Source organism: Opisthocomus hoazin, chromosome Z (assembly GCF_030867145.1).
Source record: "Opisthocomus hoazin isolate bOpiHoa1 chromosome Z, bOpiHoa1.hap1, whole genome shotgun sequence".
NCBI lineage: Eukaryota > Metazoa > Chordata > Aves > Opisthocomiformes > Opisthocomidae > Opisthocomus > Opisthocomus hoazin.
The window spans coordinates 1,166,812-1,189,730 of NC_134454.1; the positions used below are offsets into that span (position 1 = coordinate 1,166,812).

A 22,919-nucleotide genomic window follows, 5' to 3' on the forward strand; every position below is an offset into this window, starting at 1 on the left:
CACTCTTCTCCCACACTTAGTTACCCTCAAGGACAGCAAAGCTCTCACCCCAAGAGCAGCAGATATGTGTTTCCTCTCTGTGTCTACTTCCGACAGCAGAATCCTCCTCCCCACTGGTGAGGAGGAAGGGATAGCAAGCATGGAAAAAGGTCTAAGAAACAAGGAGAAGTGGAGTGGGGACGAGTTGCGAGGCACGGATCCCGTAAAGAAGGCTATACCCACTTTGCACCAGCCCTCTGTGGCATCTAATCCACACCAGCACCCAGCTGGGGTCACGGAACTCGGCGTGGCAGTGCGAGAGCAAACAAGATCCTGCGAGAAAACAGGGACATAGCCCCTGGAACCAGGACTAGACCCAGGTCTGCACGGTGCCTATCCAGACCCTTAAACGAAAAAGCCACATTCCTCCTGCTCTGCGCCGCTGAGATTTCAGCTTCACCCAGCTCATAGCTGATACCTCTCACCACACGCGCTCCTGAACCTCCCCTTTCTGTAACTCGGAAAATGGAGATTTTAAAAACAAACAAACTCCCCTCAACAGCTTCCAATTAAATGAAAAATTCTTTCCAAAGGTTCTCCAAAGGTTTTTCATGGTTTTGTTTTTGGAAGTCTTATTTTTCTTTTTTTTTTTTTTTTTCTCTAATTGTCCTTCTTTTATAAACTTAAAAATTAGAATATTAATAAAATAATGACCCAAACAATTTCTTCTGCATTTTGCTCTCCACGTTGATTGAATGCTAAATGATACTATTGAACACTCTTCGTATCAGCAAGAGGCTATCCACTGACTTTCTCATGCCTAGTCATTACTGGAAATTGTCAGGGAAAAAAAGTTTAAAAAATAATCAGAGCTGACAGTTTATATTTTTTTCCTTTTCTTTCATGTTTTTTATTTTTGCTATTTTTAGTATCTTTTGAAAGTTCATATTTTTTCTCTCTAATTTAGCAAACAAAGACACTGAGAAATTCTACACTGGGGTAAAATCTCTCTGGTTTATCTCTATAATATAGAATATATTCAGTTTACATATAAATACATATTTCTGTATACATATGTATGTATGACTATAAACTGTTCACAGCAGGGCTACATGCCAATAAGGCGCCCAAAACAGCTCAGGGACATCAAATTAGCTCTTTACATACTGTAAAAGTGCTTGAATTTGGCAGGCTGAACTATATTCTTCGCATTGAACAAGGTGGCTGAACGCTCACGCTGTGTTCAAACTGAAACTTAGAGATGAAATCAGGATAGGTGCCTCTACAATTAACTTGGTCTGGTATTCTGCCAGTGTCTGTTCAGAGACAATAATCTCTAAATTGTATGAGACTCAATCATTTTAACTTCCTAGAGATATTCATAAAGAGATCTTGGTGTTGCGCAAGCACAAGCGTCACTCGTTGACTTCAGTGGAAAGATGCGAGGGTCTTTAAAGGAAAATGCAAATCCTGTAGGCCATGGACATTAAAAAAACATATGGTTTTAACCATTGTATTTATAAACACTTTATATGTTGCTATAGACTGTAATATAGTGATGTGTGATGAGATATATTTGTACTTCACCTGTTCACAGAAAAGAATAGTTCAGATTCTGTCTTACAGGAAACAGTGAAAAAGGCAAAGGTAGTACTTCTCTATCTATGCCAAATAAATGGAAGGAATGTGCCTATATCTAATATAATTGTACCTTTGGGATCTTCAGCATAAGGCTGTGCATCTTGAACCAACCATTTTCATTTCTGATTTTTAAATTTATATTTCAAGGCAATGTTTTCATTCCAGTTACTCCCATGATGGTAGCTGGACAGCAAACGCTATCACAATAGGTGTCTATCGCGTGTGCTTCTCAAAATAAGCGTGCAAATGAGCTATCCAGATCTGTCTTTAGAAAACCTTTTATTTGCAGATTTAATTCTAGGCAAAAGATTCACCTGGAATCAAATGACTGTATAATCATAAAAAAAAATATTTAGAGATGAACAAAGATCCAAGAGCTGATCTAGTCAATCCTCTCATGTACACAGGATTGCAACCTGCAATGGGTTCTCTGGAGCATTCTCCGCTCCACGTTTAAATGACTCCAGCAACGGAGTCACCATTATTTCCTCTGAATCTATCCCACGACTGACCTCCTTGATGGGAATTCTTACAGATACTCAGGCAGCAAGCTCCTGTGCTCAATTTCTTCTCATTTACCTTTCCTAGGTATGCAGACCATCATGTCAGCACTGCTGTAATATTGCATTCTGCTTTGGGTTATATTGGCCAGGTTTTGGTCAATGTTAGAGAAAACTCCAGACGCACGTAAAGAATGACCAGCTGACACCATGCAAGCCTTCGGTAGCTGGGGTGACTCCCTATCCAAGCACCCACGCACGTTTGCTTTTGATTAGCAGTTAGCTCAGTCACTTCTCTGAAGCTTTCCTCCTGAATCAATCCCTCCATTCTGTCACTTTAACGATTTCCCCCGCTTTTTCTCTGAGTCTCATCAGTTTGACTCATTACAATTTTTGGATTTTTTTTTTTAATGGCATGCTGTATTCTAGGTAGTCTAATACTGCCGTGTGGAGATTATGGGTTCCCAACACAAAGCTTTTAAATATATGGCATAAAATGCAGTGCTGTTTTCTGGGGGGGGTTTAAGGTTATATTTTAAACTTGTAAAAACTTTGTTGCCCACTTTCTCTCTTAGGTCTGCTCCTATTGCTTAGTATCTGTTTCCACTGAATGTTTATTTGAGTTTCAGATTTTTTTTTCCTCCCACTTATTCATTACCTTTTTTTTTGCATGTTAAATCTTATGTTCTGATTTCCAGAGAGTATTGCTAACTTGTCATGATTAGTCTTATTCTTTCACTTTTCCCACAAGTGTTTATAGCATCTCTAGACACAGTAACTTGAGCTATTTCATTTGCACTCTCCAAAATGTTAGTAAATTAGCACATTCAGATTATAAATTCAGCATTCATAGAACTAGGTAATAAACTTCCTTAAAATCACTGAAGTGTGTGCAAATATTTAAGCATTTGAGAGGAAAAAATGTGCATTTCTGGAATTATTAGAACATTAAAATTGCATATTCCTCTGTTCTTTTATAGGTGAACTCATCATATTACACCTGAGAGTTCAAATATCCCGTGGTCTTTAACACTCCCTGTAACTGATGGCTGGTTAACAGCAGGACTGGGCTTCACCTGAGGGAGCGAAACCACAGGGGTGAAAACATAGAAGGAACAGGCTGAAATCCAGTATAAAACTTGAAATACAGAAGACTGTATCCACTAATGAGGAATGGTAATTTTATGCGTGATAGGCCCCACCTAAAGCCTCTGATTTAGCAGCTCTTATTTGTAGCAGCTGCTTCATTTAAGAGGCACCGTAGGTAGGTAACAAGCACCTGGAAAACAGGGAGCTTACAGGATTGGGCTCAATACATGACTAGTAGTTTGTACAATATATTTTGATTTGACAGGCATTTTGGCCTACATTCCTACAGATACTTCAATATATGCTGCTTGTGAAAACGCTAATTAAATACACTGAGATTTATTTTTTCTAAGGTGAGGGTGGAATAATGTTTTAAACTAAATTAGGAAATTAAGCATTTGTGTTAAATATAACATCTTACTTTTATTGTATGTACAGCAAGGGAATATGTCTGCATACCGTACGTCATTAGCAAAATGTGCTCAAATGACTGACTTTCATCTACGTTAACTGGCACAGCTTTTTTCCTTCAGTGATATTCTATTTGTTTTGCAGATGCTGAGAGGCATGAACAAAACTAATGAATATTTCTGAGAAATATGCTTCAAAATTGTATACTTTCAAAGTGACAGAAATATTTAATCTCACGAATGCATCCCATTTATGTTGGGAATAGAGTATTTCACTGGGGGAATTTACATATTTCAGCGTCATCTACCAACAGTGTTTAGAATAGGAGTGGTATCTTTCAAATGCAGCATTTACAAGTCACCACTTGCCATTAAACCTAACTCTAAGTTCAAGAGGTTTGTAATAATAGCCTTTAATTAAACTGGGGACTGTTAGCGGGTTTCCGTTGCCCTTTGAAGTTCTTAATTATTAGTTTTGTCTAGCCTTTTATGGCGCACTTATGGTTAAATTAAATAATTAAAATATAGCTCCAAGAGAAATATAAGGACTTTACACATTTTAATTAAATTTCTGAATTTCAAGGTTTTTGAAATGATAACATATGTTTTGATTTTCTTGCGTTGGCATACTGGAATGCTATATACATTACACAAAAAATGAGTAGCTTTTTATGGGAATAATCACTAAGCATGATGCATGTAAATGAGCTATTTTCTATGCATGGCTGGCAAAAGTGCTAATTAAATAGTTGGTATTCAAGGCTATGCTCGTTCATTGTTTAGTGACATACAAATCCAGCGACGTGTGCCAGCAGACATTTTAAGTTGAGTGTTTTCTCCTCTATGCTCTTTGTCGTGAAATGGTGGCACCATGATGAGAACACTAGTGTAAGCAAAACACTGAAATATGCTTTAATAACGCTTTAACCATGTAGCGACACCAGCCTAGTTTTCTAATGAATTTTTAATTTCTTCCTCCTTATAAGGATGTTACGAGTTATCACTGATGCATATTAAATCATACACATGAGTCATTCTCTCACAAAATTTGCATAAAATGGCTAAATGCTAATGCACCAAATGGGGCTTTCTATATATGGTACAGTAAATATGCCCTTGCAGGTTTTCAGCAATCAGTTTCCTGTATTTCATTAGCAGCCAGATAAAGGTCTGTTCAGAAAAGGGAAAAGAAAAACTATTGTGTGTACACTGAGAACTTATGATGCCGATGATGATTTCTGCATGATGATTAGAACTCAGTCTAGAATTAGAATTTGCAGGCGGTTGAAAATGAAGTTCCATGGCAAGTGCAGCTAAATGGTTGCCCTGAAAGCAGCCCAGTGCTGATAATAACCACCAGGCAGTTCACTGCGACTTTCCACATTTAGCGTTGAACGCTGGGCTGGAAACCCACGCAGCCCATGATTTTAATTTTGCAATGCTTGATCTGTCTGTAACACTCCCTGCTAAATCTACAGCCACCATAATCTTGCCAGGTCCTCGCTGTTCCTCAGTGCAAGTTAAAAATGCTGTTCTTCTCTTTTTTCTTACACACACTCACCTTCCACCCACATTAACTGTTCCCTTCTTGTCTTCCTGCTAATAGAAATCATACATATTGGCCAACATATGTTTGAACTGATAGCACGACTGCAGTAAGAGTGGCGTCCCTGCTGTAATACTGCTAACCCAAAAAAAACCTTGCATATAATGACAGAAACTTTGTTCTCTCTTTTTTTCTTTTTGATATCTGGAACATCTTTGTACCTGGTGCAGAAAAAAAGTACTATTTAAAAATAAATGTATGCTTTGCCCTACAGTTATTTTGAATTAGTCTTGATAAATAATTAAGTAATGCATAATATATTATTTAGATGCAATGGTCTTAAGAATTTGAGTGGTATTTCAACTACAATTATAGTAATTTATTTATCAGTGAAAAATTTACATAATCACACTTCAAAATCCAGTGGACTGGAGACTTACCCAGGAACGTACATAATGACTCTGGGCATTAGATGAACTTCATCATGTAGTGACATGCAATATTTTGTAATACCTAACATAGCTATATTTGATGAATCATTTTTAAATGATGAAAGCTTAACATTGCTTTCTCTTTCCAGTTTTACAAAAAAGATGAATTTTAAACACAGAGTAGGAATTAGACCATCCTATAGGAAATAAAGTATTGTTCCTACTAGAATGGAAGAAAATTTAAGTATCATTTCCAGCAAAATCCTGGACTCTCTCTACTTCAACTACAAGAGAAAACGTTGGTTTTATTACATTGCCACTAAACGGTTACTTGGTTTTGTGCAGTTGTTTTAGGTGATCCCGTTGGTCGTCGGTGGTAAAGGACAACGCAGGGAAGGAATGGAATTTTTCTGTCCTGTCGGTGCAGACGGACTGGTGACAGAGGTCACTCACTCCTGGCAGCTCTGTCATACTATGGGCCTCCCCTCAGCCCACGAAGCCTTTTTGTGGCAAAAGAGACAGAGCCTATGGTGTAGTGAACTGACTTCATGACGATGTGCATGGAGATACAGATCACAGGTTTTCCGGATTCATACCAGAACCAAATTAGCAGGCATGGATGTGTTGGGGTGACAGCTGCACTTGATGATCTTACAGCTCTGTTCCAACATTAATGATTCTTTGATTCTATTCTAAACTTACACACACAGACACGTGCACACACCTAAGTTTGTACATGCTAATTTTGTTCATGTATGTGCTTCTAAAGTAGAAAGAAGACTTACATAGCTGTCTTATGTAACCCAATTAATGCCTTTTGAGAATGATGGTAATTTAGAGGAAGACATAAAATTAATATTCACTTATTTCCCAACAAGGTATTTATGCCCACTGGTAAAATGTTGGTACCTCATAAAATCCTCGGTACTCAGCTGATTACCTATGTAATGTATACTTCCAACAACTACAACCATAGAGAAGGAGGTTTTAACGGTCTGTTTGGAAGCAATTTTTTTAATATAGGAAAATAAGTGAGGGATTAGCTCTGGCTCCATTCCAGCCCATACTGCCACCAGGTTATACTTTCCTGTGCACCTACAGCAAGTTCTGAGATGCTACAACAGCAGTTGCTGTCTGTGACAGACAACAGCTAAAGACAATAATTTCTACTTTATACAAAAGAGTGCTAATTTTGCATTTTCTGATGTACCGCAACTGCTGCTGATTTAGACAGGTGAGAAGAAGTCGCTATGTCTGATCCCATCCTCACTGCGCAGGTGTTCTGTTCCAGCTTTCTCATGCAAGGTTATTGTGTGCTAGATTCCAATTACATTACACTATTACCATTATTCTCATGATAATGATATTATTTTATAACACCCCAAACTCTTGTTTCCTAAAGATAATATTCTACACGACAATAAGAGCGGAGTATTTTTTGTGTTACTGTCCCTTTCACAGAACTGACATTATTAACAGAATAAGTGTAACTTACTTGAAAAGACATCTCTTGAAAACAGTCAGAAATTGAGAAAACAGTTATATGCCCCTTTTCTTTGGCACAGAGTTTGTTCTGGAATTAAAACCATCCCACTCAGACCATACAGGTTCTGTTGGAGTCCAAAGATAAACTGACCAAGCTTTGACCCAAAGCACAGGGCATTAGTCTTTCCCAACAAACTCTTCTTAGACAAATTACTGGCTGCTTCCCGTGGTCATTTATTTATGAAGTTCATTTTCATCCAGCTTCTACTTTCTCAGAACTGATGTACAAACTGGAGGTCAAAAGGCTAAGCAGATGGTGGTTCCTTATCACCATCTCCTGTGCATTAGCAGTTTCCTTACTTTTTTTATCACGTGGGTCTGCTGATCCTGCTCACTGCTGCAACCTTACTCACATGCCACACGGCTTTTGGCACCATCGAAGGCACAATAGTCTACAAATCATTAAGCAAATGAAGAACACCTGTGTTCTTATCACACACTGCACTTCAGAGCAGATATTTAAACCATCGGTTCTCAGGAGGAGGGATGCCTGTTCACTACTGCTTTCCAACATTTCTTGCCGCAGATTTCAGTAAGAGCTGCAGGAACTGAAAAAGATGGCAATGAAGAACCTGCACCTGGAGGAACAAGGTCAGTTTCACCCTGAACTCTATGCATGCCTTGATTGTTCCTACATCAGATAAGTGTTCATTTGCCTTTCCAGTACAAACCACTTCCGAAACACGTCCTCACGGTGTAGTGCAGGCACAAAAATGTCAAAGGCAAGTGGTTACAGACGTAAAAGCGAACAGCATCCAAAATGGCTGGGGTACAGAATCACAGAATGTTGGGGGTTGGAAGGCACCTCTGTGGGTCACCCAGTCCAACCCCCTGCCGAAGCAGGGTCACCCACAGCAGGCTGCACAGGACCTTGTCCAGGCGGGTCTTGAATATCTCCAGAGAAGGAGACTCCACAGTCCCTCTGGGCAATCTGTTCCAGGCCTCCGTACCAAAGAGTTCTTTCCAAAACATCACTCCTTTAGTTGCAAGGTGCCAGGAGCATCTGTGCTTGTAAGCGAGACAATCAGACTCATAACAGGGTCCGAAAATGGGCCCGTCCTCACAGCACCAACATGGAGACGACCGCTTCCGATGGGGTGCTGTCCCACCTTGCCAGGAAAGAAGTTAGCACAAACAACGGTCCAGCATAGAGGGGGGAGGAAACAAAAAGCCCAGGCTACAAGGTGGTGGCAGGGCTCTCCAAAGCTCTTTTCCGCGGCCCAGGCAGAGCGGCCCCCAGCAGCGCACGATGCCTGGTGAGGGGCGCGGGGTGGTCGCCATGGTGGGCAGTCGAGCTCCCATCTGACGGCGCGCGGGAGCCCAGACGGTATCATTAGCCCCGCGCGGCTTCATTTCCCCCTAATCCTCCCTGCAACTCACAACAAGTTTAAACGTCCATGCATGATGCCATTAACCGCCTTTAGTAACTGCTTTCAGACCCGGATTTTTTTTTTTTCTCTCCCCCCTCTTTTTTATGTTTTTTTTGGTTTTACTTCCGGAGCCTCCCCCGCCGGACGAGCGGCTCAGCAGTAATAAAGGCTTAATTACCCGGCACCGGGAACCCGAGCGTGGGGAGGCGGCTCCTCGTGCGGCAGGGCAGCGCTAATTAGCCATCACCGCTAACAGCAATTAACATCCGCCTTTATCGGGGGGGGGGGCACAGGCCGGGTACCGGCGCGGAGGCCGCATCACGCCGCATCCCGGTCTCCCGGGAAACACCAATCAGCGCCGCCGCCGCCGAGAGGGGGCGTGGCCCGGCGGGCGGCCGCCCAACAGCCTCTCTCCCGGCGGCCCCCGCGGCGGCGGCCGCCATCTTGGCGGGGGCCGTGGTCGCTGGGAGGATGCGAGGCCGCGGGCGGGCCCAGGCCCATCCCGGCCCGGCCCGGCCCAGGCCCAGGCCCGGCGGGGGCCCAGGCCCGGCCCGGCGGGGGTTCGGATGGGGGGGCAGTGGAGGGGCGTGCAGCAGGGCGTGCGGCCCGGCGGGGCGGTTTGCCGACCCGCTCTGCCACCGTCGCGCAGGAGCGGGCGGCTGTGAGCCCAGCCTGAGCAGCGCTTTGGAGGACGGGCGCTGCGCGGTTTGGCTCGTTCGTAGCCGTAGTTGCGTGGGGCTGGGGAGGAAGTTGGATTTTTTTAGCACTGAAGGCACAGGGTGGGCTCCCGGTTGCCTTTCCCCTGCATTATGTCTAAAGTCTACAGGTCGTAGCCTGGCGTGAGGCTCGCTCCTGCGCCCTGCGAAGCCAGCGGTGCCAGCTCGTCCGCGTCAGACTCCGACCCTGGCAGGTTGTCTCCGCACACTGTGAAGGTACAGGCACACGTACGCACGTACGTGTTTGTGGTTACACACAGGTGAGATCATCGGGGAGAGCAGAACAGGTTCCTGTCGACGGACACTGGCAAAGCCAAAAGGCCTCCTGTCTCCTCTCCCTCTCCCTCTCAGAAAGGCCCATAAAAAATGCATTGATTTTTAGCTCATGTGCTTGCCATTTAGTTCGGAAATTTAATTGTCAGAATCCTGACTTTTTCTTTCTTCTAAATTAAAATAATGGAGGAGGTAAGGGGGTAATTAACGTACTCACCCCAGGGCGAGCAATCCACGCAAGTGGTGGACGTTTTAAAAATCTAAAAGGACTTTTTTCATTGTGTGTCTGTGGGACAGCTGCGCACCCACCACCTCCCTTCTGGAGGCAGCCGACAGGAACCAGGGGACAGCTTTTAATTCACAGAGTCACACAGAATCACAGAGCGGTAGGGACTGGAAGCGGGAAGAGCGGGATATGCCCTAACACACAGCGCGCCCTTGGCTTCTTTGCGGGGTGAAATATTTCACAACGTCTGTTTTAATTGAAACAGAAATAATGAATCCACCCTATGCCAGTAAGTGTCAATGGGGACTTTGGGGAAGGGGGAGATGCGCTGTTGAGTACACCAGTTGGTGTGAGCAGCCCTTTCTGGGGAGGTGAAGGCAGCTTCCCTCCAGCTGCCGAGTTTTGTCTGGCGGACACGGGGCTGGCCGAGGCCTGGCTTCTCTTTCTGCCTCCACAGACGGTGTGTAAGGGCCTGCCCATCCCACACTGAGCCCAGGGAGCCCCCGCCACTGCCACTGCCCCTCGCTCACAGATGGTTGCGTGAGAAGAGGCCGTTTCTCCATCGCTACCACCTTCGCCCGCGCCATGCACCAGCATCCCCGAAACGCCCGGTGGAGCGGCTGAAGGGGTGCATTGCTCAGCGCGAGCTCAGTTACTGGGTTTTTACCCAGTTTGCTGCGGTTTTTGTGCTGAGAACTGCGCTGAGCTTGGTGAAACACGGGCAGAAGCACGGTGGCTTCGATTGAAAGCACGGGCATTCCAATGAAGCGCGCATAGCAAGCTCCCTGCGGTTTCTTCGAGCTGTTTCTTCGTCTGCACCGTGTGTGAATGCCTAACGGAGGACTGAACTGGACAGCACTCATGACAGAGACTGTCATCAAGAGAGGTGAAAGAAAGAAAAGAGTAGTAGTAGTGGAAACTGAGTGAACTGGAAACACTCCTTCTGGTACCTCGGTCTACACCGAGACGCCCTGATGGATTTCCTCCAGCGCCTGGAGGAACACATTCCCAGCTGCTTTGCTTAGCAGTTTCAGCCTGCTTTCTGCTAAACATTCAAGAAGAATTCTTCCCCTAGACTCAGAAGAAGCGACCCACGTACTGTGGAGGGCCCTTACTAATGTTTTGCCAGCCCCAGGCTGGAGGGCTGCGATAGTTGCCGAATACAAGCCTGTTGGTGCAGTTTGCTTTCTTAATGCCAGAAGGAGCAGTTTGGTAACTCGAACTTCTCACAAAACTCTTAGCCAGCTGTACAAGCTGAACCCCGGTTCCCATAAGAAAATTAAAATGTTTGTCTGGCTGAAATAACTTGTAAATGAACTCATTCTCCCCCCCTGCGCTTCTTTTTGTATTTTGTGCATTGTAGACCCTAGCAATGATATTAGTTCTAGTGTGGGAAAATATTATAATTGAGATCTGGTAAGTTATTTGCAGACTTCAAGTTTTTCTTTACACTGTGCTGACATTTAGTACAGCCCCGGTGAGGAAAACAATGCTGCCATTCATGGCCCTAGACGTAGATTTCAATCGACTTAAGCGGGCACAATGAAACTTGGTCATTCACTGGTTACCCATATTGTGTTCTCAAATTTTCTCTCAGCAAAAGTATAATGACTCGGTATTGTATGGCCGCATAGACAAGGGCCCAGAACAAGAGGCACTAGTTTTGTCTGACGGTGTGAGAAAGTCGTGAAGGGGTCTTTTCTTCCAGATGGTGTTAAATTCAGCTGCCTTTTTAACATTGGCCTTGCACAGCAATCTGCTGCTCCCCGCTCACAAAGAGCCAGCCCGGGTCCCTGCTAGTTAAGATGCGCGCTCACGCAACCCGCACCTTCGCTCCGGCTGCCTGACAATGCGCTGGTATGCTAAGTAAACTTGATCTGGTCTCTCCCAGCACTAGAACTGGCCTGCAAAGACCTGCCCCACTGATACTCGCACCCTTGTTTTATTTATTTTCTTTTCCTGCTTATGGTTTGATTATTTTTCTTATTTTCCTCAGGTTTTAAGGCACCTAGCAGACAGATAATCCCAGGAAGTGTTGCTCGCTGCGTGAGCCCCTTAAAGCGTAAAACTTGGAGGGCCAAGCCGCTGCGTTTCCACACGCTCCCTTTGCCCAAGTTGGACGTGTGGGACAGAAGGGGGGCTTGGAGAAACGGGGTGCTTTGCTCCTAAAGCAGCAGAGAGGTAACGATAGTAATAGTAATGATAGCCAGGCTTGTTTTTTTGGTGGGTGGTCACGTCAGATCAGTAAGATACAACACAATTTAACGTGGCAACGGCCAACGCGCGGTTGCAGAGCTGATTTTTCTTCTCGGCCGTTTCTCTGCAGAAATCTACACCAAGGAGCAAGGCGCGAGCAACAGCTGAAGTAAACTGACCCCACTGAGCGCCTAAGTAAACAGTGGGCTCCCCAGAAAACAGCTGATTGCCTTAATTGGAGCTCTTCGGGGAAGGAAACCTCGTACTTTGTCATGCAAATGTTAATTGCGGTAGGCGATGGCCGTAGGTAAATGGCACCCCCGGGCAGGCAGCGAGCCAGCGGCGTGCGGGCGCTCCGCCGTGGACAGGTTTTGGGGCACAAAACGGCGGCTTCGAGTGTAAATAAACCAGGGCGGCAGCCGTGAGGCTTGGGCACGTGCAGCCCAGCCAAAACGGGGATTTTCCTCAAAACAACAGCCCGGGCGGGGTCCCGGCCGGCAGCGGGACCCTCTCGACCCGGGCTGCCCTGATGTTGTTTTTTCCTGCAGACGGGGAGGGCGGGGGAAAGTTTTTTTTGGGGCGGCCGAATGGGTCGTTTTAAATCGGCGGCGCGGACGCTGCTACCGGGACCCTTCCCCTTCCCCTTCCCCTTCCCCTTCCCCTTCCCCTTCCCCTTCCCCTTCCCCTTCCCCTTCCCCTTCCCCTTCCCCTTCCCCTTCCCCTTCCCCTTCCCCTTCCCCTTCCCCTCCCGGAGGCAAAAATATTCCCGCTCCGAGCCCCCGAGAAGATGTTTTATAGCGGCAGTGCCACTGCGAAGGTTTTTTTTTTTTAAATAATTAAAAACATAAATTAAAAGGGGGGGAGGGGAGGTCTCTGGGCCCCTCCCCCCCCGCCCCCCACTTGTCCCTGAGCTTTATTTCAGTGACCTGCCGTGATTGCGGGAGGATGCTCGAAGGTCAAGTCCGGGGGAAGCTTCGCCCTGCGCGGCTCATCCCGCTCGGTTTCGCCGGGGGGGGGCCGCGACGAAGACGGGTGGCACCCCAAATCGAGCGCGTTAAAAACACGGGGGGGGGGGGGGGGGGGGCGAGCGACTCCCGCTCCCCCCCAAACCATCTCCCGGACCCGTCTCCCGCGGGTGGGAGATGCTCGGGGGGGGGGGGGGGGGGGACGAGGGAGAGGAGCGACGGCGGCGGGGTCCCCCGCCCCCTCCCCTCTCCGCAGCCCCCCCAGCAGCCCCCCCCGGTCCCCGCCGCGCCGGTCTGTCGGGGTCTGCCGTGCCCCGAGCGTGGGAACGGGAGCACCCAGCCGTTCACATCTCCCGCGCGCCGTTTAACGGAATCAATTAGGCAAGACAGACAACCCCCCCTACCCCCTACCCCCCCCCCGATTTTTGTCAGCTCTGTATACGTCCTAATTATTTCGGTTCGGGGATGCCGGAGCTGTTTCCCGGATAGATCTGATCATCCCTAAACAAAAAGGAGGGGAGGCGCGCACGTGGGTTTTTGGGGTAAATGTCACTTTCATTTCCAGCGCCGGGCGAGGCACAGAGAGCGGTTTTTTAACGCGGTGACAAGGGCGGGGGGTGGGGGGGGGGAGGCGATCTCGTCTCCATCACGTCTTTCTGCTTCAGTGGCTTCCTCAAGGAAACCCTCTCGGAACAGAGAAGCATCTGTGCTCGCGTTTTGAATAGAAGAATAAAAATCGGCCATCGCTGCTTTTTTTTTCTTTCTTTTTTTTTCCCCCTCTCCTCATCTTTGTGCAGCTCCGCCGAGTTCTCGGTGGATATAAATTATTAAGCTTGCCTACACTTCGGTGTAAACTTTTTTTTTTTCCTTCCCTGGAAGCCTGCTTTCGCATTCTTTGAAATAAACCCCCGGTGATCTGTCTCGGATGAGCAGAGGCAGGTTTTGGGTTGGTTTGTTGTGTTGTGGGGTTTTTTGTTTTTGTTTTTGGTTTGTTTTTTTTCCTCAGTTCAGTCCACGCTGTATCACCACCACCGTCATCTTCATCATCACCCACCACCACCTTTATTTTTAAGGCCGTTTCATTGCGATTAATCGTTTTGCGGAATGAAACTCAGCGTTTCCAAATAGCTTTCTAAGCGGGGAAAAAAGAAAAAAAAAAAAAAGTATGTATATATCCTCTTAGCCCAGTTAAACGCCGGCTGGTCTGGGTTTCTCTTTATTTCCTTATCGCACACGCGTTGTCCGCCGTTGGAGCCGACCCCGTCTGTCCGCTCTGCGCCGTCCGTCCGTCCGGCAGCCCCGGGTTTCGGCAGAGGTATGCCCTTTAATTTCCTCTTTCGGCTGCGCAAACGCTGGGTTCAGCGGGCGCTCCGGGCCTTGCTCGGGGTTTGCTGCCTGCCTCGCAGCAGCCCTTCGCTCCGGCGCGCCGTACGATGATCTTGAAGGAGTTTTTACTTTCGGTTATCTAGCTTTATGAAGACCAAAACACTCATACAGCTAGATAACCAAAGATAACAACTCGCTTCCCTCAAAGATTTTGGGGGTTTTTGGTTTTTAATTTTTTTTGCGGTTTAGTGTTCGTTCCCCCCCCCCCCCTTGCTAGAATCCAAATTCTCTCTGACAAAACGTGTTGTTTCCTCCAAGAGCACTTAGCGCTGCTTCAAAATATCCATCCCTTGATGCAGCCGCGACCCGGTCCGTGTGTCCGCAGCTAAGGACATCCGAAAAGAGAAGATCCGTTGCCTTGAAAGTTTATTCCGAACTTTTCCCCTCGGCCGGAGATTTCCGGCAGCGGCAGCTCGCGTTTCGCCTGCAGCGCCAGAAAACAAAACCGGCTGCGCCGGGGGGAGCAGCGTCCGTCCCCGGCAGGCCTCGATTTGCATCGTAAATCGCTCCGTCCTCGAGGAAGGCTCTTTCGCCTCTGTAAAGACGTAAAAGCCGTCGGCGATTTCCAGCGCGGTGTAAGGAGGAAGAAGGGAGGGGGGGAAGAAGAACGAAAAAAAAGGAAAAAAAAAAAAGAAAAAAAATTAAAAAGAAAAAATCCGATCTCGGTAGAAAGCGAGGAGACGGTTCGAGGATGCGGCTCCCGATCCTTGCAGATCACGCACGGCGCAGAGCTTTTTTACCAAATGGTGGCAGCTCGGTGGCAAATATCTCGCGTGCCTGTGTGGGTTTTTTTTTTTGGGGGGGGGGAGGGGGAGAGGGGGGGAGGTCCCTCTCTTCCCCGGGTCTCCGGAGCCGGGCAAGAAGAAGACGCAACGCATCTTCCCGGCTCGCTGCTCCCCTCCCCCCCCAGGAAGGAGAAAAGGGCCATCACCGGAGGGTTCCCACCGCCGAAACGCGGACCAGCCCGGCCAGGTCAGAGGTGCCCAGACCGCGGGGAGACCCACCGGCGGCGATGACGTCATGAGAAACGTCAAGCACGGCCGGCTGGACCACCCGCCCGCATCGCCTCCGCCGTTACCTTCCTCCTCGGCACCGCGGACCCCCCCAGCCCCCGCCATCCCGGGGCCGGGTGAAAGCCCCTCTCCGAGGATGGGGAGGACCCCCCCGGGACCCCCGAGAGCGCCTGTGCCCGCGTTTCCTGTCGTGGGGGGCACGGGGCGGGGGGGGGATGCGCGGTGCTTCGGCGCGGCTCGGAGCCGGGCCTGGCTCTGCCCTACGCGGGGGCCCGCGCGACGCGGTGAGTCGGTGGGGATCACGCCGCAGGTCTGCTCTGCTGCGTGGTGGCTGTGCGGGGGCTTTCGTGTTTGGCTTGGGTTTTTTTAGTTATTTTATTTTATTTTTTTTTTTATATTTCGGTGGCGTTTCGCGCCTGTCGTGGTTCGCGGGTGTTCACACCAGGACGGTCGCACAAGGCGTTTTCCTCTGCAGGTGGGCTGGGAAAGCCGCCAGCGGCAGGCTCAGCGTATTTTATAGCATCTATACCCTCTCCCCACCCCCTTCCTCCGTTACTCCATCCCTCCGTCCCTCCATCCCTCCGTCCCTCCGTCCCTCCATCGCTCCCAGCCCCCGCGTGTCTCTCTGCGTTAGGATGTGACACAGGTGAGCGATGCAGCAGCTTTTATCCAAGCCTCTACATCATCTGGCGAGATGCCTGGGTAAGAACGCTGATTTATCATTCATTTTTATTAACCTCGTACCGAGGGCGAAGAAATGCACGCTGGCGTGACTCCCGGAACCGAGCAAGGCAAGTCCTGCTACGCTGTTTGGGTGCGCTACGCACAGGTTTAGGATTTAAGCCTTGCAGTCCCATCCCCCTCATCCCCCCCCAAAAAAATTACACTTTGAATTATTGAACAGCATAATTTGTATAGAATTTTTGTAAGCCTGAAGTGCAAACGTTAAAGGTCTCTCGAGCACACGCGGCGCAACGAACCTTCTCTCCAAGCTCTACCGCGTTTACCCCTGAGATTAAGAAATGCGCCTCGACAGCGCGGGCGCGCTGCAGCCGACGCGGGATCCACACCGAAAAAACGTGGCGCGGGGAGAAGACAGACTGCCCTGCACTCCTGGAGGAGCGACGGCTCCGGGCTCGCGCTGCGGCTGCTCCGCTGCGGCGCAAGACGGGACGCCCCGCGCCGCCCGCTGCGCTCCCGTACGGCCGCGGTCGCCGGCCGCGCCGCCTTGAAGCACGTTTTGTGTTTTTAAATGTGTTTGCCCGCCTCGCTGGTTTTGGGAGGGGGGGGGTTTCAATGCGTGGGGTGAAGCCGAAGCCGCTGCCGCTCTGTGCGGCGTACGCGTGCTCGCCTGGACGTAGCGGGACGGCGCGGCGCGCGTGCCAGCCCGGGCGTGTGCGGGTGGAAGCGCGCGGGCGTGCGCGGCTGCGCTGTGAGGGGGCAGCGGTGCCAGCCAGCCCGTCCTCGTCGCGAGGGAACGTCACAGAAGCGCGAGAACGGGGAGGTAGCATCGTGTGCTGGGCAAGGCCCGGGACGAAGCCTGGCCGCCGAGAAGCAAGGCGGCCGCGTTGCTCGTCTGCCAGACCCCGAGCTCGGCTAACGAGGCCGCTCGTTGCCCCTTCGCACGCTCAGCCTCTGATCTCAAGCGTTTCTCTTTTCAAGCGGGCGTTGGGTGTCCCGGTGCGGAGGGACGGCGCGGTTCGCCTCCGGTGCTCTGCGCCTGAGAGGGGTCAGAGCGGGTCGTGCTGGTGTTCGTTGTGGAGAGCACGGAGCCTGGCACGAAACGGTCAGAACTCCTGCAACGCTGCGTTATTAATTACCAAGCTGCTTCGTTACCTCTCAGGCTGTTTGGGCGCAGCAGAATCCCAGAATCACAGCATGGCAGGGGTCAGAAGGGACCTCTGTGGGTCACCCAGTCCAACCCCCTGCCCAAGCAGGGTCACCCACAGCAGGCAGCACGGGACCGCGTCCAGCCAGGGACGACCGAATCGGGGATCTGATGCACCCGGAGGCACGTGATCGCTCTGATATTAAGTAAAATTCTAACGAGCTTTTCTGAACTGGCAGACAGGTGGAAAGATGTTGCAGTTGTTTTTATTTCTGGCAGTAGCTAGGGGCAGCAGCGTTGGCTGTGTTGCCCGCGACAGGCTGGTGAGCTTCTGCCTTAAAATTCTTCCAGCCAGAGGCACGAGAACCCAAGCGCTCCTCGCCGGTCTGTGCGCGTACGTCTGTGCTCGTGTCGCCACGCGTGCGTGTAGCGCGTATTCACCCCGGCACGCACGCACGCGTCAACACACGCGTGGGAAGCGTCGCCGGGCCGAACAGCTAAACGCCAGGCGCGTGACGGCAAAAGGGTACGCTTCGAAGGTGCCAGAGATGCCTGCAGAGCACCAAGCCCTGTCCTCCCCATCACCTCGCTTGCGCACCGGCCGGGAAACCGCTGCAGCGCGCCTGCCACGCTCTGCTGAGTGATCGCCGGGGCCTCCGGTGACTCCGAAGAGCCAGCGTGACGGTGACGACCCAGCTGCTCGTTAGCCGTGTTACCAGTTACGTTCCCTAACTCCCAGACATCCAGAAGGGCCTCCAAATCGGCGGGTGTCCGGCCAGCCTGGCTCAGAAGTGTCTGCTCGATCTGAATATCGCAAAAACCTACGCGGCGGTGGTAAAACGCGTTCCCAAGACCGCAGGGTCGTCCAGCGCACGGAAAGCTCAAGCCAGCAACGTGCGATTCTGAAATCACTGCCAAAAACACCACCCGAATTGTCAAAGGCAGCTGTTAACACCGCCTGCTTCCTTCCAGTTCACATAACCGATGCCTAAAACTTATTTATTCCTAAGTTGCCGTGGAAATGACCTGCAGACTGGAAGGCAGGGAACCCAAGCATGGACTTTTTCCTCCTGCCTCCCTAATAAATTCCCACTAATGGCCGGTAGATTAGTATGTGATTGCCATGCTTGTTTTCTAATCTTTTTATAGGTCTCCAGATGGCCGTGACGTAAAGAAGAAACATCCTGCGTGGATTTCTTAAGGACAAACGATCTCCGTTGACTTTTGGGAGGAATACTGTTGATTTCTCCGACTGTTGCAGCCGGGGCCCCGTCCTAGCGCCAGCATCCCCAGCCCTCCGCGGGGAGACGCGCAGCAGCCCCCCTCAGCCCGCTGCGAGGTGCACGAGAAGGGTCTAGCACGACACGAATCCCCCCTTTGCGTGGAACTGTGACAGAATTCGCGTGGACGTAAGCCACAGCACGCCGGTGCAGCCCAGGCCAGCTTCCCCTGCAGAGCATCCCTTCCCTCCCAGCCAGGTAAGCCACTCGCCTGGCTCGCCGTGTAGTGAAGCTGCCTCCTCACTTCTTTTTGTGACCTCGATTTCATTTAACAGGCGACTGCCGACTGTGCTTACGATGAACGTACGGGTGCGCGGAGCGAGATCTAACGCCCAAATTACGAAGTGAGAAAAGGCAGGCAGCTGAGAATTCAGAGTCTCGGGGAGGTGGGGGAGGGGGGAAGGAATTAAAACCGCAAACAGTCCGTAATCACACGTGGAAACACTGCGTGACGTTAAAGAGCGTGTGTTCATATCTGTGGGTAATGCTTATCGTACCATGCAGCTTTCAGTAAAGAAAAAAAATAATGAATTACCGTTTCTTGTGATTGTCGCTCGTTGTGGCCTGTCTGCGTTGTCTAAATCTGAAATACAGCCAGAAAAAAGGGCAAAGTGTCACAATTCAAACACTTCCAGTGCTCGGTGCTTGTTCATGAAATACAGGTGAACAGGTAAACCTGCGTGTGTTCGTAAGGCACTGAGTGCATTAACTTTTGAGATTATTAAATCAACCACTGAAAGGCTTGGCTCTAGGTTAAATGGGGAAATGACTAACCACGTTTCCTGCAGATGATCCAACGTGACAGAAAACAGATAGGAGTCACGGACTCCGGTACCTACAGGGTTAATTGTGGCAATCAATATTTACAGGAAATTATATATATTACTGTAATAAAAAAAAGAACCAAAGTGCATCATTATTTCTGGAGAACTAGGCTTAAAAATAAAAAAAGCTTAAGGATATTATCTGGGGCTGCTGAATGGGAGTGAGGAAAACCACAGAGGCAGACGGAGGATTTGCATGCTGTAAGCTGCCAGCTGCTTAATAAAGGATGGAGGCTCCACCTAGCCTTCAGTCCAAAACATGCAAAACACATTAAGCCGGCGTTTCCCCGCCAGCTTTCCCAGCTCTCCCAGACCGCCGGTGTCCTGAAACCGGGATCACCGGGACCGCACGCTCCCTGTTTGCCTCGGCCGGCGTACCGAGGGTCGCGGGGCGAATGCGGGCAGAGTAAGCTGCCCGCTTTCGTTGTGTTGTATCGACTACAGCAGACTCAGCTAGATAAACCCCAGGATGCTATTATTATTAATAATTTATATAATTGTTAATATATTAGTAATATAATAACAATAATTTTCAAGGGAAAATTTTTTCTCTTTCTGGGTGAAGCTGTTTCACCCGTTTCACGGGTAGGGTTGTGGAGGGATGCTGCTTGTTGATTTTTAAATTTTTTTTTCTGGTGCGAGGGATGGAGGGATGCGGCGGGGCACCCCCGCACCGACTCCCCCTCTCCGGGGACAACCTGGGACCGGGCTCCATCGGCCCTGCCCGGGCTCCCCCGCAGCCTCCCCCTCCCCGACCCTCCCCGGGTGGGCTCCGAGCCGGGCCCGGCGCAGCAGGAGGGGACGAGGGGCCGGAGCATCAGGGGATTATCAACCCCCCCGGGCGAGGGGGGTGTTTGTTTTTGTTTTGAGCGGGATGGGTGCTCTGGGAGCCGGGAGGTGATGGATGCTGGCTCCCAGTGACCCACTGCCTGCGGAGGCAGCGGGCGGGATAACTGCAGCGAGCAATCCCTGGCACCCCGGCCAGCTGCAAGAAACGCCTTTCGGCTTCTCCCTTTTTAATTTTTCTCTTTCTTTTTTGCTTTTTTTCCTCCCCTCATCCCCCTTTTTTTCCTCTTTTTTTTTTTTTTTTATTTTCTCCTTTATTTTTTTTGATCCTTTAAAGCTTGAATACGTAGAGGCCGCAGGAGTTAGTTCCCGCACTCCAGCCCCGTTGAGCATCTCCTCCTCAGCCCTGCAAGACTTCGGAGGGCACCCGGGCATTGCCAAAAAAGCTCCCTGAAAAGCCTCATCCCCCCTTTCGCCACCGACCCGCCGGGTAATCAGCAGCTCCCGCACCAAGCTGCGCCCCGCGACCAACAGGTTTAGCGTCAGGAGCACAAAACCCGCCGTGTCAAGTCATCAACCCTGACAAACCCTGCCTGGTTCATCCCATCTCCATCTCCGGGAGGTGATGGAGCCGGCCCCGGGTCCCTCGATTCTGCGGGGAATTCGGGATCAGCCAAATCCCCCCCCCCCGCACACACAGCCCTCACGCGCTCAGACCCGGCGGTACTTACATCTCTTCGTCTTCATCAGAGGAAGGTTTCGACCCCAGATCTGGGGGTGGGGGGGTATGAGCTAAGCCTCCCTTGGCAGACAAAGATCCCGGGGCCAAGCCCCCTCGGAGCAGAGCAAGCCCCTCTTTCGCTTCTCCAGAAATTTGCGTCTTTTCCCGTCGCCATTCCAGTTTAAAAGTGCCGCTTAGCTCCAATTCTTGCGCGAAACGCCCTTAAATTGAGAGTTGGAAATCTTCCATCCAGGAAACCGTGAGAGAAACGCAGAAAGTTGGCTCGGGTTTGGCTTTTTTTTTTTTTCTTTCTTCCTTTTTTCCCTTCCCCCCTTTTCCATTTTCCGTATCGCTTCCTACGCCCCGGAGTAGAAAGTGAAGTGTCGCCTGCGAGGCTCTGCAAGTTGTGTTGTGGTTTTTTTTTTTTTGGGGGGGGGGGCTGGGGGGGGTTGGCCAAGGTCTAGTCCAGCCCTCTCTGCCGAGGAGGACGTGCTCTGAAACTCAACCGGTTTCCCCAGCGCTTTTGTTGCTGACGAACTGAGCCCTTTTGTTCATCCATTGCCACGGTCTTTTTTTTCAGTTCCTGCTCGTACGCTGCGCGCTGCCGGAGATGATGAATTCGCACCAAAAAAACCTCTCACAGTCCCATCCCGACAGACGGAACAAATCAGAAATTTCGAGTCTGAAGAAGGGCGATGGCTACCTTTTCCTAGCGAAGAAGGAAAGCGCTCATTTCTGTGGAAACTTGGGGAAAAAAAATAAAATATTGAGGCAGAAGGTCGAGTTTTATGAGGTGTTTTTTCCTCCAGCTAACTTCTGAAGAACAGTTTCTTCTCGGTCATGTGTTTTTTGTCAGACAATTCCATTCTGTGCAACTTTTCTCGAAACCAACCAGCCGGCCAAAAACAGGGGAGGGTGGGGAAAAAAAAAAAAAAAATCAAAGAACGAAGTCGTGGTACCGACAAAAAAAAAAAAAAGACTCTTCCCACTCTTCCCGTTCCTACTGTCATGCAAACTTGCAGCGTGACCTCTCGTCGCTGGAAGAGGGGTGTCCGAAAGCGCTGCCCGGTCCTTCTTCACCCCCTCCCCTGTTCCCCCGGCTCCGGGTTTGGAAATGGCATGAAAGTGCCTGTCAGACCCCCCGGGGGAGGGAGTTGGGGCTGGGGGCGGGATGGGTGAAGTTTGGGTGCGCGCCGGAGCAGGAGGTGTGCGGGGAGGGAGGGAGGGATGGAGGGATGGAAGAGGGATGGAAGGATGGAGGAGGGATGGAGGAAGGATGGAAGAATGGAGGAGGGACAGAGTGATGGAGGAGGGATGAAGGGAGGGATGGAGGAGGGATGGAGGAGGGATGAAGGGAGGGATAGAGAAGGGATGGAGGGATGGAGGAGGCATGGACGGATAGAGGAAGGGATGGAGGACGAAGGATGTATAGAGGATAGAGGAGGGATGGAGGAGGGATGAAGGAGGGTGGAATAGGGATGGAGGAAGGATGAAGAAGGGGTGAATAGGGATGGAAGGACAGAAGGTGGATGGAGGGAGGCAGCACGCAGAGCGGGGGGCGGCAGGACGTGTCTCCCGTTGCCCTGGGAGGGGGGGGGGGGGGGTGGAGGATGCCGTGCTGCCCCTCCTCCCCGGGGCGGCTTTACACCACGTCCCCCGGCCCCGCGTGGGCAGGTGTCGGGGGGTGGGGGGGGTGTGCGAGGGCTGGGGGCGGGCGGCGGGAGGGGCGACTCTCAAAATTTAGTATCTATATATATATATACGTGCTGACCCGCGCAGGTATACGTGTATGTTATATGTGTGTTGCCAAACGGGTGTCCCCCCCGGGCGCGGGTTTCGCAGTGGCAACGGGGACAGCGGGACAGCGGGACGGGCCGCAGCCCCCGGGCATCCCCTCTCGGCTCGGCCCCCGGGGACCCGCCGGACAAAAACAGCCCCGTGCGGACCCCAAAGCAATCCCGGAGAGAACCGAGGAGAATCCAGGATGAGCGAGAAGAGGGGGAAAAAAATATATGAATATAAAACAACACCGAACTGCTGGGAGGGTTTGTGAAGGTCTGCACCGCTTCCCGGCCAGAAACACACCCGCGTCTTCACTCCTTGGAGCGGGAATTGAAGTTTAGACGAGATGCTTGGATAGAGAGGTGGCGTGAGTGGCGCAGCCGCTTCTCTCCAGGTCCAGGGAGATGCTCCG

At 50.2% G+C, this 22,919-nt stretch overlaps 2 long non-coding RNA genes across 7 annotated transcripts in view; one reads left to right on the forward strand and one right to left on the reverse strand.

Annotated features, from left to right (window-relative positions):
* LOC142365747 (uncharacterized) overlaps nucleotides 1-21,925 on the reverse strand; it is a 109,841-nt gene extending 87,916 nt beyond the window's left edge. For 4 of the 6 annotated variants that reach the window (XR_012766613.1, XR_012766612.1, XR_012766610.1 and 1 more), the window contains exons 1-2: nucleotides 20,736-21,918; nucleotides 18,930-18,977 (exon numbers count right to left, since the gene is read on the reverse strand). This is a non-coding gene — a long non-coding RNA (uncharacterized LOC142365747). Of the gene's footprint in view, nucleotides 1-18,929; nucleotides 18,978-20,735 lie in introns of all 6 variants that reach the window. The other 2 variants (XR_012766609.1, XR_012766611.1) reach the window with 2 other exon arrangements.
* Nucleotides 15,133-21,508, forward strand: LOC142365748 (uncharacterized). The gene is made up of 3 exons (XR_012766615.1): nucleotides 15,133-17,832; nucleotides 18,264-18,592; nucleotides 21,306-21,508. It is a non-coding gene; the product is annotated as an uncharacterized LOC142365748 (long non-coding RNA).
* Nucleotides 21,926-22,919: the final 994 nt, after the last annotated feature.